The 6,528-nt window shown below is 46.4% G+C and overlaps 1 pseudogene; it reads left to right on the plus strand.

Annotated features, from left to right (window-relative positions):
• The first annotated feature begins 518 nt into the window (after positions 1-518).
• LOC112314170 (small ribosomal subunit protein uS5-like) lies at positions 519-1,397 on the plus strand (annotated as a pseudogene).
• Positions 1,398-6,528: the final 5,131 nt, after the last annotated feature.

Below are 6,528 nucleotides of genomic sequence, written 5' to 3' on the forward strand. Positions count from 1 at the left end.
ATCCTACCCACCTCACTCCTCTCACCTGACACCTGGTGCACACACACACAGACTGCAACTCAACCTTCCCAGAAATCAGCAGTTGGAAAATGCTGCATCTTACCTACTAGTTCCTCAAACTTCCCAAACCAGACCTGAGATGAACTTATGTACTGAACTGTGAACTTACTGGGCCTGCAGTAGTAGCTTGTGCCAGTGGACCATGGTGGCACCGCCCAGCTGGTGTTTGCTGATGTCTGTCACCTCTATCTGTGTCTTTCTAATGTTGGATCGGAGTGTATGTTTTTATGATACTTGGGCTGTAACAAAGACATGTTCTTTTTTTATTTCATGATACTCTCTTTTTTTGTTCTTTCAGAAAGAAAAGGGCTTCTTTTCCCAGGAAACACCAAATGGCTGATGGCACCCATGCTGCGGCAGGGCCTGGCAGCTCCAGGACTCTGAAAAGGGAGGCCAAGGTGGTTTCCATGGAGGATTTGGCAGTAGCATCCAGGGCTGAGGTAGCAGTCACCAAGCTGGTCAAGGACATGAAGATCAAGTCCCTGGAGGGGATCTATCTCTTAAAAAAATTATTTATTTAGACAGAGGGGAAGGGAGGGAGAGAAACATCCATGTGTGGTTGCCTTCTTGTGCACCCCCTACTGGGGACCTGGCTGGCAACTCAGGTATGTGCCCCGATTGGGAATCAAACTGGAAACCCTTTGGTTCACAGGCCGGCACTCAATCCACTGAGCTACACCAGTCAGGGTGGAGATCTATCTCTTTTCCCTGTCCATCAAGGAAGCTGAAATCATTGACTTTTTCTTGGGGGCATCCCTCAAGGACCAGGTTTTGAAGCTTATGCCCCTGTAAAACCAGATTTGTGCAGGTCAGAAGACCCATTTCAAGGCATTTGTCACCATTGGGGACTACAATGGACATATTGGTTTGGGTGTTAAGTGATCAAAGGAACCAGCCACGGCCATTTATGGGGCCATCATCCTGGCTAAGCTCTCTATTGTGCTTGTGCAGCAAGGCTACTGGGAGAACAAGTTCAGCAAGCCCCACACCATCCCTTGCAAGGTGACCCACCCGGTGTGGTGGCTCTGTGTTGGTGCACCTCATCCCCGCCCCAGGGGCCCTGGCATCATCTCAGCTCGAGCCCAAGAAGCCGCTGATGATAATGGCTGGTATCAACAACTGCTACACCTCAGCCAGGGGCTGCACTGCCACCCTGGGCAACTTCGCCAAGGCCACCTTCAATGCCCTCTCTAAGAGCTACAGCCATCTCACCCCCAACCCCTGGAGAGAGACTGTTCACCCAGTCTCCCTGTCAGGACTTCACTGAACATATTCTAAAGACCCACACTAGAATTTCTGTGCAGAAGACCAAGGCTCCTGCTGTGGCCACCACATAATTTTGTACAAGACAAATAAAGTGAAATAAACCTGTTAAAAAAAAAAAAAAAAGAAAGAAAAGAAAGGAAAGAGAAGGACTTTAGGAGGAAAATACAAAAAAAAAAAAAAAAAAAAACAGACATCACTGATTGCTGAAACTCCCCAATGACCACACCATTTTTTTAGAATTATGGAAATCTTAAGCCAGAAGAGCTGCCCAGAGGTCCTCCAGCAGAGCTGCCACCTCCAGCCAGGCATTGCTTCACTGAGGCATCACAGGCTGGGCCTGCGCACACGGAGCCTGGCAGGCTGAGCTGGACAGCCTGGGGCTGCTGCTCCCTCATCACAGAATACTGGCAAGTCTGTGTGGCTCTACCATGCAGGAACTAACATGTACCCTATACAATTTACAGGGGGCTGGGAAGGCCTGAAAAGTAATTTACACAATAGTACTTTACTTACAAAAAGTCTCAAGCATTACAAAATGGGATCATTTGAAGACAATAGAAGTAATAAAACTTTAGAATCCTTTCAATATTTCTCAGCATAGACACAATCATGTGGAGAAAGTTCATCCTTCCTTAAAGGGCCACAACAAGGGTTCAAACAGTACCCATGGAGCACAAGGCGCACTATTTGTCTCAGGAAATGGTGTTGTTAAGGAAAGATTTATTATAAAAACAGAACTTCAGAGTTACTAAAGATCTATTTCATCCTCTTGTTCTTCTCTGGAATCAACACTCTTGTTGCCCCTAACTGTTCCCAGTTCTATAATCCTTGTTTTTCAAACTAGTGATTCTTGAGTTCCAATGAAAATTTCAGAACCTCTCCTTTGAAAAGTTTACCAGCAAACATTTATGCACAAATTTAAGAGGTTCAGGAACCCTGTGAAGCCCATCCACACTCCCCCAACGAGAAAGTCCATGCACTCCCATTGGGAACCTCAATTTTGAGAATTTTCCCACTGCCCCCAACCAACTCCTTGGCAGTTCCCCAGAAGCAGCCCCTGCTGTGAAGCCTTGGTTTCTGAGGGGGTCTTGCCATCCCTGTGGTAACTTCAGATATAAATTATCAGCAGGCCCACAGTCTGGAGGAGCCTGGGATTTGGGCAGAAATAATCAAACGGAGGAGAAATGCAAGTCAGCACAGCCTGTGTCTGGTAGAACAAAAATGAAAGGACAATAAAAGGGCCCCTTTCAGGCCCTCTTTACTAGAGCTCATACCTCTTTCCTTGACCCTGCCAGGCATAATCAACTTTTGTTTCTCTTGTTTCCCTATTCTCAGGACTGGAGAGATTACCAAAAGCATCCCCACACAGGTGTTTTAGGAACTTACACAAACAGGACACACCAGACCCAAACAGCTAGACCCTAAACCCAAAGATAACAGCAGAACAAACTGAAGCATGCACAATCAGCCTGGAACCTCCTGTTTTACAACTAATTGCCATGAATACCCAGCTTCATCTCCTTTATCACCCAATAAAAATTAACAGCCCCAACTTCTTGCTCCTGGTGTATCTCTTCATACCCATCCCATTTCCTCTCTTGGAGAGTGAATTAAAACTTTACTTTTTGCATTTTTTTCTCCTTGAGAATTTTTCACAGCCCTCTCTGCATTTTCTTCTCTTTGTGAATTCTTTCACAACCTACAGCACTGGCCACTCTAACAAAAAGCCCTAAACCAACCTCAGACTTTCAAAATGTAGGGCCCTGTTTATGGGAAGTCTCTGTCAGCTGGGAGGTGTTAACAGCACATAGGGAGAAAGCTAAGTCAGAGGCAGGACACACCAGGCCTGATGAGAGAGAGAGAGCCAGGGCTCAAGATGACAGGTCCCTTGACAATATTGCAGAGATCCCAATGGGCAGATCTGGGAACCCTCCCTACATTCCAAAGCCTACCTTAATAGTAAGATCCACCTCTCTTCTGCACACAAAGAGGTTGTTGGGAGCAGGCTATTACCATCTCCAGCCACACCCACAGTGAATCTCATCATTTGGAGCCCCTGGTTAGCCATATTGTGAGTTCAGACAGGAGTGCAGCTAACAAGTCCCATAGAACTACCCAGGAGAGGTGTCTAAACTCAGCACCCAGATCCTTCACAGCTTCATTTACAGGCCTCAGGATGTCATGTAACATTTTGAGCCCAAGTTTCCTTACCTTTAAAGGGTGGATAATTCCCATCTCCTGGGGCTGAGTTGAGCATTAAGTGAGGAAATATAAGTACAGAACCTGGAAACTGGTAAGCCCTCAGTGAATGGCAGCTGGCATTATTGAAGTATTACCAATATTGCCCAAGAGAAAAGGGATTACACTAATAGTCCCATTTCACTAAACATGTTAAAAGCCTACTTGTTGCAATAGGCAACAAGATATATGCAGGATTGAAGGGAAAAGCAACTACTAGCAGACAATTAAAATCTCCATATACCACCAATTGCTGTGACAGTATTTGTTCTTGCACACCTCTAAGGAGCTCCATCTTTCGGAGAATACTTAGTGTGGTTACTCAGTGGTTCAGAGAATACAGCTACTTTGAGGGGGAAGTTCTACAGTTAGACTTTGTGTTTTTTCAGGCCGGCCTTTTCCCTAATGAATCCTAATTGGTGAGTTTTGTCTACAAGGAAAGAAAACACCATTGACTGATCACCTGTGAGCTAAATGCTTTCACAGATATTTTAGTCAGGCTTCCCAACCCAGCTAGGTAGGTATTATTGTGCTCATTGTAAGATGAGGCATTTCAGCTTAAGAGAGGTCCAAGGGACACTCTTGGTTTGAGATCACAAATAGATCTCTGGTATTTCAACACAAGTCACTATGATGCTCCATTCAGCAAACTACCTTAATCCATTTTCCTCAAAGGGCAACTTCACCATCCAAAGCTGGAGCGGGCTCAGGCCAAGTCAGAACAGCTGTATGAGAGTGCAGAGGAGGAAGGAAGGAGGACTCATCTCAGTGGTCCTCCTGATAAAGAGAAATTGCACTGTACACTTCTTAAATATGGGAAGAAAGACTTTGTTCAAGACAACTGTGATATTGGAGAGGATTCAACTCAATTCCGAATAAAATAGGAGTAGTTGGGGATTTATAGCCAACTGGCAGGGTGAGGGAGAGAATGAAAAATTACTGGCTAGGTTTCAGGAGTGGGGAATGAGGAATTTGATCGGATATAAAGGATGGGGTAATTCTCCCTAAAGTGGCTTCGCAGGATTCTTGCTTGGCAGGCCAAGGACACGGTCTATTGAAAAGAGAGCTCAGCCCTGGATGCTTGTGGCTCAGTGGATTGGGTGCCAGCCTGCAAACCTAAAGGTCACTGGTTCGATTCCCAGTAAGGGCACATGCCTGTGTTGCTGGCCAGGTTCCCAGTTGGGAGTGTTCGAGAGGCAACCAATTGAGGTGTCTCTCCCACACTGATGTTTCTCTCCCTCTCTTTCTCCCTCCATTCCCCTCTTTCTAAAAATAAATAAATAAAATCTTAAAGAAAAGAGAGCTCAGAGGAGCCTGACTAAAGTTTGGTCAAGTAGCAAGCCCTTGTCAGTCCAATGTGGTAGACTACAAAAATGGCGACAGTCCTCCTCCCCTTCCAGTATCTGTACCATTTGTAGTGTGACTCTGCAGCAGTTTCCATCAAGAGGTGGAATCTATTGCCTCATCCTTTAAAACTGGGCTGGCTTTATGACTAGCTTCACCCAATAGAACACGGTGGCAGCGACATGGTGCCAGTCTGAGTCTAGATTGATCTCTCTCTCTCCCCTACCACACTGCCATGTGAATGGGTGGCAAAACAAATATGGCCCAGTCTCACACTTGCCCCTTACCCTAACAACATGCCCCAGAAACAGAGCTTCTTTTCTGATCTTTGACCTATTAAAGACACAGGAGTGAGCCCAGCAGCAACCAGAGGAACTGCTGAGCAGATCCCAGCCCAAAGCACTAACCTATAGAATTGTGAGCTAAATAAATGGTTATTATTCTAAGCCACTACATTTTGAGGCTGTTTGTTATGAGGCAATAGATTACTTCCTGCAGAGCTTCTCGTTTATTTGGCCTAGTATATGACTTCAACACCAAGGGCCTAAATGCTCCCCCAAGAGATTCCAATGTGTAGCCAAACTGAGCATCACGGCCCTAGCTCCTCTGACCTGGGCCATCCTGATGCAGCCCAGATTACTGTCCAGGTGGGTAGAGGATACACGGGAGTAACATAGGTCGGTATGACTTGAGCTGTCTTGAGATCCAAGGGTGTGTGGACCAGAGGCAGTGCCACTCAAACTTGAATGCATACTAATCCCATGAGGCTCCTTTTAAGATGAAGATTCTGATTCAGGAGATCTGGGGCAGGGAGATTGTCCATTTCTACCACACTCCCAGTTAGCTATGCTGCTGCCTGTGGACCATAATTTAATTTGTCTACGAGATCCTCCTCAGACGCTTCACAAGGCTGGCAGCCCCCTCTGAGCCAAGCTTTCTCACAGGCACTGTTGTAGCCTGGAAGAGAACGCCCTCCAGGTAGTGAGCTTCAGGTGTGCTGCTCAGTGGCCTTGGGCACCTGCAGGCCCTAGGGCTCTTCTTGGCTAGTTCAGACTCCTGTGGAATCAATTCTAGGACAGGGGCCTCTGCCAAATTCAAGGAATGGCCCTGTATTTGTTTGCTAGGGCCACCATAACAAAGTAGCACAGCCTGGGTGGCTCAGGAACAGAAATTCATTTCCTCACAGTTCTGAAGACTGGAAGTCTGAGATCAAAGCATTGGCACCATTGGTTTCCTCTGAGCCTCGGCTTGCAGATGGCCACTTTCCCGCTGTGTCTATACGTGGTCGTCCCTGTGTACATATCTGCACTCTACTCTTCTCTCCTCATAAGGACACTAGTCAAACTGGATTCAGACCTACAATAGTGGCCTCATTTGAATTTAATTACCTCTTTAAAGACCCTGTCTCCAAATACAGTCACATTCTGGAGGTTAGGATTTCAACACATGAATTTCAGCCTATACTAGGCACCCACTTTTTTCCTCCCTCCTGAGTGCATCCAGCAACATGACCATCATTACCCAGCTGCCATCCCACCCAGCAGATCTGGAACAGGATGCAGGTGCAGAGCTGTGAGTACCTTCTAGGGCAGGGTAAGTACAACAAGGTCACATTTCAAC

Source organism: Desmodus rotundus, chromosome 5 (genome assembly GCF_022682495.2).
Source record: "Desmodus rotundus isolate HL8 chromosome 5, HLdesRot8A.1, whole genome shotgun sequence".
In the NCBI taxonomy this organism is placed as follows: Eukaryota; Metazoa; Chordata; class Mammalia; order Chiroptera; family Phyllostomidae; genus Desmodus; species Desmodus rotundus.